The 12037-nt window shown below is 43.7% G+C and overlaps 1 non-coding gene across 1 annotated transcript; it reads right to left on the bottom strand.

The window, feature by feature from the left end:
* Nucleotides 1-651: 651 nt before the first annotated feature.
* Nucleotides 652-723, bottom strand: Trnag-ucc (transfer RNA glycine (anticodon UCC)). Its single transcript has one exon. It is a non-coding gene; the product is annotated as a tRNA-Gly (tRNA).
* Between the last annotated feature and the right edge of the window lie 11314 nt (nt 724-12037).

Here is a 12037-nt window from a genome sequence, read left to right on the forward strand (position 1 = left end):
AGCGACTACGTTTTGAGCTACGTTTGATTATATCTAGACACAGATTCAAAACCTCAAAACTGGAATTTTTGGCAGTTACAAACTTCCCCATGTCAATCCATCAGTTATATACATATTTTTGAAGTGTTTGTTATATTTATTAATACTGATCACAGAACACTGAGGAAGAAATTACCATTTCAGAAAAAAAACGGAGTGGAACAATAGCTGATAAAAGACGGGCTTATGAACCAACAAATAGTTTTTAAAATATTTAAACAAAGAACAGAAAATTAATGACACAGGGTGCTGCTGGAAGTTTTCTCTCTCTCCATCTCTCTCTCTCTCTCTCTCTCTCTTAGGTTTCAGGCTGCTTCAACATAGGTCACTGGCGCGGCGTTTCCTTATCGGTACAGTACGTGAGGCCACATCGAAACGCAAGAGTACTTGTATGGGTGTCTGTGTATTTTAGCCGCCTCGCCTCACGTCTCACAGTCGTTTCTCGCGCTTGTTCTTTGACGTAGGGTAAAACCCAAGCTTAAGACCTCGCGTCAGCTGAGCAAAGTCGTTACCGAGGGACACACTATAAACTGTCATGTACACAGCAAGGACGGAGAAAAACAATCATTTAAGGGCATGCGGTAAGACATATATGCAAAAATAACGGTCGGGTACGGTGGCCGGGAATCGAACCCGGATCAACTGCTTGGAAGGCAACTATGCTGACCATTACACCACCACTGCACAACGAGGCGCCGCCACGCCGCGCTGTGTCGGCTTCCCGCTTGCCGGCAGCGGCCGAAGGTGATCGTAGCTGCAGGCGCATTACCAGGTAGACTAGGGGGGCACATCCAGAAGCGTTGAGACGGCGTATCCGTGTACATTTCGCGTCCTTTGGCAAGATACGTCGCCGGCCCTGCAAGAGTACGCAGAGGATCGAGTTCCGGCGTCATTTTTAAGCAGTGCAGTGCAGGATTCAGCGTCTGCAGAATTTTCTCCACAGAATGCGACGGCACTGGACGGCAGTCCCACTTCCCATTCAGACATCTTCTCGGGAAGCACACAAAAACAATATTCTAGCCGTCCGTCGGTGGTTCAGTGATAGAATGCTCACCTGCCATGCAGGCGACCCGTGTTCGATTTTCGGTCGGTGCATCATTTTGTTTTTCCCGCAATAATGCTGCTGCGTGCCTTGCGCGCTTGAGATGCACGATCCACAAGAATATATACCGTGATTCGCTATGAGAAGACCCAAACATGCAGCACGCACGATAACTTACTTGGATGTTCGGGTGATGGTCTACTGTTTAGTGCAGGGCTGGGTTGACGAACGGGTGTGTTCAGATGCCTCCAGGGCGAAGTACTTTAACGACAATCAGGGCCACCCTCCTTCGAAAAAGCCGCACCAAGCTTATTATGTGAGGTAAATTTTGACAAACAAATAATTTTCTAAATTGTTAACAGGTTGTGTAGGAATCAATGAAATATGTAACCTAAGTACCTTGTTTTTTAATAACTAGGTTAATATTATTTTGATGAAAGAACTAAAATTGTAAGAAATAATTGCAGTTATAGACTGCTACTACTATTTTAGTCATTGGACGACAATACACTACTGGCCATTAAAATTGCTACACCAAAAAGAAATGCAGATGACAAACGAGTATTTATTGGACTAATATATTATACTAGAACTGACATGTGATAACATTTTCACGCAAGTTGGGTGCATAGATCCAGAGAAATCAGTACCCAGAACAACCACCTCTGGCCGTAATAATAGCCTTGATAGGCCTGGGCATTGAGTCAAACAGAACTTGGATGGCGTGTACAGGTACAGCTGCCTATGCAGCTTCAACACGACACCACACTTCATCAAGAGTAGTGACTGGCGTATTGTGACGATCCAGTTGCTCGCCCACCATTGACCAACCGTTTTCAATTGGTGAGAGATGTGGAGAATGTGCTGGCCAGGACAGCAGTCGAACATTTTCTGTATCCAGAAAGACCCGTACGGGACCTGCAACATGCGGTCGTGCATTATCCTGCTGAAATGTAAGGTTTCGCAGGGATCGAATGAAGGGTAGAGCCACGGGTCGTAACACATCTGAAATGTAACGTCCACTGTTCAAAGTGCCGTCAATGCGAACAAGAGGTGACCGAGACGTGTAACCAATGGCACCCCATTCCATCACGCCGGGTGATACGCCAGTATAGCGATGACGAATACACGTTTCCCATGTGCGTTCACCGCGATTTCGCCAGACACGGATGCGACTATCATAATGCTATAAACAGAACTTGGATTCATCCGAAAAAATGACGTTTTTCCATTCGTGCTCCCAGGTTCGTCGTTGATTACACCATCGCAGGTGCTCCTGTCTGTGATGCAGCGTCAAGGGTAACCTCAGCCATGGTCTCCATGCTGATAGTCCATGCTGCTGCAAACGTCGTCGAACTGTTCGTGCAGATGGTTGTTGTCTTGCACACGTTCCCATCTTTTGATTCGGGAGTTGAGACGTGGCTGCACGATCCGTTACAGCCATGCGCATAAGATGCCTGTCATCTCGACTGCTAGAGATACGAGGCCGTTGGGATCCAGCACGGCGTTCCGTATTACTGTCCTTAACCCACCGATTCCATATTCTGCTAACAGTCATTGGATCTCGACAACGCGAGCATTAATTTCGCAATACGATCGATACGATAAACCGCAATCGCGGTAGGCTACAATCTGACCTTTATCAAAGTCGGAAACGTGATGGTACGCGTTTCTCCTCATTACTCGAGGGATCACAACAACGTTTCACCAGGCAACGCTGGTCAACTGTTGTTTGTGTATGAGAAATCGGTTGAAAACTTTTCACATGTCTGCACGTTGTAGGTGTCGCCACCGGCGCCAACCTTGTGTGAATACTCTGAAAAGCTAATCATTTGCATATCATAGCATCTTCTTCCTGACGGTTAAATTTCCCGTCTGTAGCATGTCATCTTCGTGGTGTAGCAATTTTAATGGCCAGTAGTGTAAGTACAGCATGTATGTAAAGTATGAATCATTGAAATTGTGAGAGTCCGACTGCGGAGCCTCGATGCGAATTACATACACGGGGGAAACTGCTGATTGTAAAGCAGGACGTTTTCGGTATTTCAGAGGTGTAAGTCTTACTCTATTCATTCAAACAATTAAAGGTGGGGTTAATTCGTTTTCATTTCATTTCTAGGATTGTGTTATTTTGTAATTTCATGTAAGGGTGTTCGTAACAGAGACTGGTCCAAAGACGGATATTAACAGTTTGTTTGGACCGAAATATGAAGCTGATTGGTTACTGTTTTATTTGGTCAATCGGAGAAGAAATCATCCGTGCGCTTTGCTATTAACCTCGCGGGTGAATTGAGAGGGATTCGCAGTCAGCTCTTGCGACGGGAGGTGACACAGCCGGAGCTGTAAATATTTTCTTCAATACTCAGTTATAGCGTTTTTGTGGAGAATTTGATTCACTGGTAAATGTTCGGGATCATTTGTGGATGATGTCTACAAAAATTTATGATTTTCCAGTGAGAAACTAGATTTCCTTTCGGAACATATAAATCTGGAGTGTAGTGCTGTGCAGTGATAACCGATAACTTTACGAAAGTGAAGATATGCGTAGTATTTGAGCGAGCATTCAAAACCATTAACCACAATATAGTTTTACGAACTGTATATTATATGATAAAATATGTGATTGTCTAAGTAACGGGTCTGAATTAAAACTTAAACTGACTACTGGTTACAGTTAGTGTTTTGTAAATGTGGAACGATTAGTCGAAACTGTAACTTCGTTCTTTCATTTCTGGAAGCTTACGCAAGGACAGACTAGGTAAAAAATGTTTGTACATAAAGTGACAATACAGGACAGAATATTTAATGCAAAGGTTTTTTTTCTCATTTAGGAGCTACAGCCAGACCTGTTACAATTAATTCACTTCAACAGTATAATACATTCAAAACACATCTGAGCACCCCGTTGACACGATAAGCGCAGCTAATTGTTTGTAGTTTTTGTCAGCCGAGAAACACTTATATTGCTTCAGGGCAGGCTCTGCTTATGAAGAACCCACCGAGGTGTTAGTGGGAAGGCGGGAGGAAACCGCGCTGTCACAGTATGCGAATTTTTGTGGTATTGTTGCGGCCGTTAGAAAGTCACGCCACCTGGAAGTTTTCGCCGCTCTCCACGGACACTAACGCCATAGGGCCAAACGGCGAGTGATGTTTACATCTCTCTCGACGGCGGTTGGAGGGGAGAAACCTGCCTCCCCATTATTATATGGATAACCAGAAAACACTCAAGGACACTCAATCATTTCCAAAAGAGCATTTATTCATTAACATAATTTGATATAATATCAGTGTTGAAGAAATGATCATGGAAAGTTCATATGGATGAAATTTGATGGTCAAAATATATGGAAAAAACCACGGTCTTCCTGTTACGAGATGGATTTTAAAACCACGGAGAAAAGTGAACTAAGACATTTTACTTACATTCAGCAGGGATCCGTAATTGCCAAGGGACTACCGCATTCAAGTAATAATCTATTCTTCCAGTCACTTGAACTATCATCGGAAAGATGTTTTAGTAAGGCTTGTGTAGCTGGTGAATTCTGGTGCACAAACGCAGGCAATTTGATTTTGAATGTCTTACAGTTAAATGGCTTGAACGTTTTATGGGTTGAGTCAAGGTGACAATAACTTAGTCAGTATCAAAAATACAAATTATGGAAAGAAGAAAATAAATAGTAAAACTACTTTTAAAATAAGTTACCAAAACGGCCTTGCTGTACTGGTACTGCGAACGGCTGACAGCCGTAATTTCTCTCGAGGGCATGCAGCTCTACTGTATGATTAACATGGAGAGCTGCATCAAACCAGACCCTGGACTGAAGACCTCTACAACAACAACAAAATAAGTTACGAGACAGACGTGTAATTTACCTTCAGATGTTACTTACATAGTTTATAACGTGCAAAATACCGTCCACATGCAAACATAGAATTTATTTGTTGTTGTAATGGAGCCATTATGAATAGTCCACAATTATTCGTACAGTTATGCCACGTGAGATGGCAGACTAAAATTACTTTTGGACTACTGTGTTACAAAATTAAAAATGTTACTAGATCATAGTAAAAGCGGGTGCTCATCTCACAAACTATACAAATAGTCTTATTGTTTCTCAAGCTATAAAATCTCGTCCTTTGAAAACTGTTCCCTCTCCCAGTTTTTTTCTGTAATTCTGTCTACTTTACTATTCTTCTCTTCGTCTCATGTCAGCTGAGGCCTTCTGAAACAACAGTATGTGTACTGCAGAAGAGATGCATCTAAAACTGAAGTAACAGATGTAGTGAAAGCATTGCTGCACAAGTTAGAATATGGAAAGTGTGAATGTTGTTTCTTTTTACAATTTCTTCAGTAGAAATACCTGTGAATTGCATGATTCTATTCTGGAACCTTTTTAATCAATTGAATGTGTCAATCTAAATAATTCTCAATCCTAGTTGCACTTCATCTCTTTTCGTTTCGATCTCGCTGGATCATCTTCAGATATAAGTAGTCGCGTTGCAACACCATAACTTTAACGTATGGTTAGGATTGTGTATATTCGTTCCGAAATTTTTATGCTGTGAATATTTTACTAAAGTTATTTAATTCAGTAAGCTATACGTCAATATAGTAATGATAAATGTTTAAATTATTTTTTGTAGACACTATGTAATTGTCAAGGATGTAACATTACCTGTAAGAGTATCGTTCAGCAGGCTTCATTAATGTCTTTGGACGCGCCTGCGCGTGAAATAGTTGATGGAGAGGCAGCTAGTTGCACTACGTTACTAGAGTACTTCAGGTTTAGAACGTAAAATGTATTTGTGTCTGCTTATGATGGTGCTGAAATGTTTGTCTTCATGGTGCAGTGAGAAGATTGTGTATCGACAGGCAGTATTTGGAATTATGTGGGCACAGTACACAACTTAAAGACTTTAACTGGCAACAAAACATACTGTGGTGCCAGTGCTGTATATTGTACATCGACGCCATGAAGAGCCTGTACCGGCCAGCCTGTGGATGGTTTTTAAGGCAGTTTTCCATCTGCCTCTGCGAATGCGGGCTGGTTCCCCTTATTCCGCCTCAGTTACACTATCTCGGCAATTGCTGCGCAAACACAGTCTCCACGTACTCGTACACCATAATTACTCAACCACGCAGACATATGGGACTACACTCGTCTGCTATGAGACGTTCCCAGGGGGGTGAAAGGGGGGAGGGCGCTGGGGGCCGAACCGCACAATAACCCTGGGCTCGGTGTGGAGCGGGTGGACTTCTGTGGCCTATTGTGGGGTTGTAAACCACTGAGGGCTGCAGCGGAACGAAGCCTCTTCGTCGTTTCTAGGTCCCCGGTTTAATACACAATACACAAGGTCTAGCGAGTTTGTACAGATATTCCAGCATTTAGAACTGATAGTGTTCAAATTATAGTTCTTCATTGTGATAGTAATTGTTATGTTTCAACCCTAACATCTTCCATGATAGGATCCTTTCGTTTCTCAGGTGAAATCCTTGGTTATATTAAAGACAGAAACTTATCTAAATGAGTGAAAAATAATGTAAAAACTTTTTTTGTGATCACGTTGATACACTCGAAATTTTGACAATGCTTTGTGTTAACTGCTCAAACAACAGCTGAATAATAATAGCTGTGTGATCTGTGTTTTCTGAAACCAAAAGGTAATAATCTTAATTTCTTGGAAAGACAATTCAAAAAGTATTTTACAAAAGTAACTGGTCATGCTCAGATTTTAACAATCGCCAGTACTATTACGTTTTCAGTGATAGCTTTCAAGCTTTTTTATTAAGCGTTGCTTCTTAAATAGAAAGGGCATTACGTTTCAAATGTCAAGACATAAACGTCAGTTTTCGATTTTACATTATTTGTTACATTAACGAATTTACGTCTTAAGCGTTATAGTGAGCATTACGCTACAGTTATTGCTAAAATCTCTACACCAGAAAATATATCCAATTATTGCTCCATTTTCGAAGAAAATACGTAAGATGAAATGCAGACATAATCCCATGAAGATATACAGAAGACAGCCAACATTAAGCACTAAGATGAGTAATGTCGTAATACAGGGTGACACCGAATGACGGGAATATTTGAAATGAGTAGTGGCAGCCATGGGCAGGTGGAACACTGCGGGTTCGTGATACTTAGTAAGCGGTCCACCATTTCAGTAACCATGGATCAGTAGAACGGACAGCAGTGTGCGTTGGCCATAAAAATGTTTTATAAAATCAATGATAGTTTGGTAGCGACGCAGAGGGAGTTTCGACGTTTTTATAATTTAGGATGTCTTGATGCGTTCCGTCGAAACACGTTATAAAATGTTGAATTAATGACTGAAGAGACTGGATCTGCCCTCCAGAAGAAACCAACAGGACGACCAAGAAGTGTGCGTTTTCCAGTGAACATTGATGTTATACGCGAGTCTGTCTTAAGGAGCCCATGGCGTTCAATTCGTAAGCAAGCAGCAGTGGTTGGAATGTTCCGGGAGAGTGTTCGCAGAGTTGTTCACCCTGATTTAAAATTTCATCCGTACAAACTACAGACAACAATTGAAGGACAGCGATTACCAGTTACGATTAGGATTCTGTCAACAAATGATAACAAAAATAAACAATGACGATGAATTTCTAAACAAGTTGTGGATGTCATAAGAGGCATATTTTCATTTGACAGGTTATGTGAATAAACAGAACTCACATTACTGAGCAAACACAAATCCTAATGACGTTCATGAGCGCCCTTTACACGCTAGTAAAATGACAGTATGGTTTGGTGTTTCATCACATGGGATTATCGGACCGTGTTTTTTTGCAACTGAACAGGGAAATACAATAACTGTCAGTGCCGATCGTTACGTGGAGATGTTACGGACTTTCGTTACACCTGAATTGAACAACTTTCCAAACGTTCAGGAAGCGTGGTTTCAACAGGATGGAGCGACATCACACATTGCACGGCAGTGGCATATGTGCGAGAATTGTTTGGCAACCGTGTGATCTCACGATTCGGTAAGATTCCCTGGCCCCCTTGATCGCCAGATTTATCCTTTTGTGATTTTTTTTCTTTTGAAGCTACCTCAAGAGCAAAGTCTACAAGACTCGAACAAAAACCCTGGACGAGTTAAAACAGAGAATTCTGGATGCAATTCATAGTATCCCAGCTGAGATGTTGCAGCGGTCAATGATGAATCTCAGCAGCAGATTTCAAGAATGTGTTCGTACAGGAAAACGCCATCTAAAGGACGTAATTTTTTTTAAAATGATAAATGCCATCAATGTTTCGTAAATGGCAAAGTGTAAGGTTACAATTACTATGAGTGCAATTTCTTTCATTCATCACTTCTAGTTTTATTGGATTGTGGAAATGTTCCCTTTTTGTGTGTCATCGTGTGTTCTGCTGGACGTGGCCCTTTCGACTCTTTATCTAAAGAGAATTTAAGGTGCAGTGCCAGTGCTTTGAGCAGGTATTCTGTTTAACAGCCAGAAAGGAAACCTTCCTTTCTCTGTAGCACTCCAATTTCATAGCTGTGTTAGTGTATTGTCAGAAGCTGAGTGGTGTCGTACGCTAATAACAAAACGAGTTGAATTACGCTACTATTGTCATTATTTCAATATTTCGATGTACTAGAGTTGATCGTGCAACAAGCTGGCGACCGTAAGTTTACTTCATTTAATGTGCATATTTATGAATAGGGAATCAGAACAACTAATTACTAAAATTTCAAATCGACCATTGAATATTTCAGTTAACCGAGAGTTTCTTTATCGTCATTTGTAGAAAAGTGGGTTAGTGACGAATCGGTTATAATGCCAGCTATGTTACAACAGGACAATTTTTATTTCGGATCAGGTGCATTATTCCATACTTTAGGGATCCTTAGGAACACATGTCGTTACAAAGTGCAGTACGGGAAGGGGGTGTTACAGCGTCAGCAATCTGTCGTGTTGTTATGTGTAGCCGGTCGTTGTGCCCAGCGGTTCTAGGCGCTTCAGTCCGCAACCGCGCGACTGCTACGGTCGCAGGTTCGAATCCTGCTTCGGGCATGGATGTGGATGTAGGTTAGTTAGGTTTAAGTAGTTCTATGTTCTAGGGGACTGATGACCTCAGATGTTAAATCCCATAGTGCTCAGAGCCATTTGAACCATTTGAACCTTATGTGTATTCTGGTGTGTAGATCCGGTGCAGAAACTTTGGGTTTCTGACACACCTACATACGTCTGAGGATGATCCAGAGAGATCGAAACTGTACATACTCTAAAAAAGATGAGTAACCGGGACAGAAAAATGAATGATGTATTAACATGGTTTTGAATAGCCATAGAGTTTCTGACTCCTTTGGAAACGAATATGTCGGATATATTGGTAAACATTATTCTTTTTGGCAGTGAACCTGTGTGCTGAAAGGCATTTTACAAAAAATGGTCCAAATGGCTCTGAGCACTATGGGACTTAACATCTGAGGTCATCAGTCCCCTAGAACTTAGAACTACTTAAACCTAAGTAACCTAAGGACATAACACACATCCATGCCCGAGGCAGGATTCGAACCTGCAACCGTAGCGGTCGCGCGGATCCAGACTGAAGCACCTAGAACCGCTCGGCCACACCGGCCGGCTTAAAGGCATTTCATCAGTTTGTATAGGTGTCTGGTCGCAGTCGTCAAGAGAGAGCTAGGAAGGATGGCATGGTAAGGATCCAGTTACGCTCAAGACCGCCAAGAAGCTACCATTGACAGTAACACACTTATTGGGCAGTTATACAGGATTATCTCCCAAGGCTCCGCGCCACAGTCGGACTAACAGAGCAGTACCCTCGTTCAGCATGCACTCGACTTGCGGTTGCGCCAGTGGAGCGAGGTGTCGGGTGGCGGCGGTTACAACACCGGGCGGTCGTCGACCCATGGACGCTGTTGGGCTCCAGCTCTACATATCGATCTGTGTAGTGCTCTCTTAGAGAGACACGCCCCCAGGTCCACCTGGATACTTGCTGTCATGCAGGCCTCACCCTTATTCCCCATTTATGGGACAGGAGTCGGCAGTATCTATGTTTGACACAAGAAGGGGATGAGCAGCAGCAGTCGCCCTCCCTCAGAGAGGCGGGTAATGGACAGCGTCCAAGACATGCAGGTCAAGCCTCCAGTAGACCTGCAGTGTGATGGCAGTCTCTGCATTACATCAGCGTTGCGTCGGTAGTTGGCACTGCAGCTGGCAGTGGAAGAGTCCTTCCAGTGCGACTTGTGGCTCGATAAATGATTGGAGATTACTGGGCAGGCTGAGGGTCGACTCCCCTAGCTTCCCCTGAGTGTCGTATATACTTTGTGTCTCCGTTTGCCGCTAGCTGTTCTACGCAAGGTGGTCAGAAACAGTCTGAAAATCTTGCCAAGGTGTTGTAGGGGACATTATGCTGAGAAATGAATGCTAAGAAAAAAAAAATTCTATACGTTGCGCTGTTTCCGATTTAATTACCAATGAAGATAGCCAGTCAGGTCGTCACAGCCTGCCAGAGGCGATATCGCCAAACGTGTTCGTCTTTCGGTTTCCTCAAACCGAACAAACGTGGCTTTTTCTCACGTACCTTACATTTATCACTTCCGAAAAAGTCGTATTTTGACTCGTAATGAACATTTGAACAAGCTGTAGCTCATGGTCCCACAGCTGCCTCTGCACTTCTGCATTTTAGCGCATGCGCTTGAATTTGCACGTCCAAAGGCCTGATTGGCTAACTTCAATCCTAAATACAGAAGCTTTGTCCGCCACGTTAGCTGTGCGACCAGAGTGGCCGGCGGATTGCCACCCGAAGGAGCCGGGGTTCGATTCCTGGCCGGGACGAAGAAATGGATCAAATGGCCTTCTGAGGTCATCAGTCCCCTAGAACTTAGAACTACTTAAAGCTAACTAACCTAAGAACGTCACACACATCCATGCCCGAGCCAGGATTCGAACCTGCGACCGTAGCGGTCGCGCGGTTCCAGACTGAAGCGCTTAGAACCGCGCGACCACTCCGGTCCGTGGACGAAGAATTACTACCCCCGGGGACAGTGTTTTTCTTCTATCCGTATCGTCAGAAGTGACATACCACTCTGGAAACCGCCGTATAGCCACTTCAGAAAAGCCGGTATATATATACAAGGTGGGAAAAATTAGGTCGACAGGGAACTATTTTTTAACAACGGAAACTTGGCGCCACGCGCTCCGATTGGCCGCGGGATTGCCATTTCGCCGGATGCTTTGGACAACGCGTGACCACAAGTACTTTGCCTGCAGCAGATCAGAATGTATCCAAGGCGACCCGCATGCTAGGTGGTAGCAGGCCAGCCTTCCACTCCGGGGACCTGGGGCCGAATCCGCCGGGGTTCCGAAACATCCATCGTAGTTTCATGATAAGACGTACCGGGAGCAAACCCTTCAATAGCTGTTAGTTCGCGTACAGAAAGTCTTATAAAAATTGTGTCGGTCCTGAAAAGGACCTTTTTTGTAGCTAGGACATTGCTTACTTTTAGGAGGTGCTCGAACAGGCGACCCTCTGACGCGACACAAGCTTGGTAACGTCGAACGGTGTTTTGGTAACGTCGAACGGTGTTTTGCTGGACTCTTTCAAAGATTCCTGGCTTTGTCCTGAGGTGACTGGCAGGTGACGTATGTGTGCTCCGAAGCGAAGCTTACGTATGAATGCCTCTGACGTGCGGCGGAGACAAACAGCAAGACCTATTCGACACACGTGCGTATCGCGTTGGGGCAGTGACGGGGCGTGGGACGTTTTTATGTGTGAACCGACAACCATAGGGCTGCCCGTAAACCGACGAACGGCAACAGGGCAATCCCACTGCCAATCGGAGCGCGTGGCGCCAAGTTTCCGTAGTTTAAAAATGGTGCGTTGTCGAGCTACGCAACATTATTTTGGTTCCTACTGACATCAGCTATCCAGGGTTAAAATTTCGTGTCACAATTTTTCT

Source organism: Schistocerca cancellata, chromosome 2 (assembly GCF_023864275.1).
Source record: "Schistocerca cancellata isolate TAMUIC-IGC-003103 chromosome 2, iqSchCanc2.1, whole genome shotgun sequence".
Lineage (NCBI taxonomy): Eukaryota > Metazoa > Arthropoda > Insecta > Orthoptera > Acrididae > Schistocerca > Schistocerca cancellata.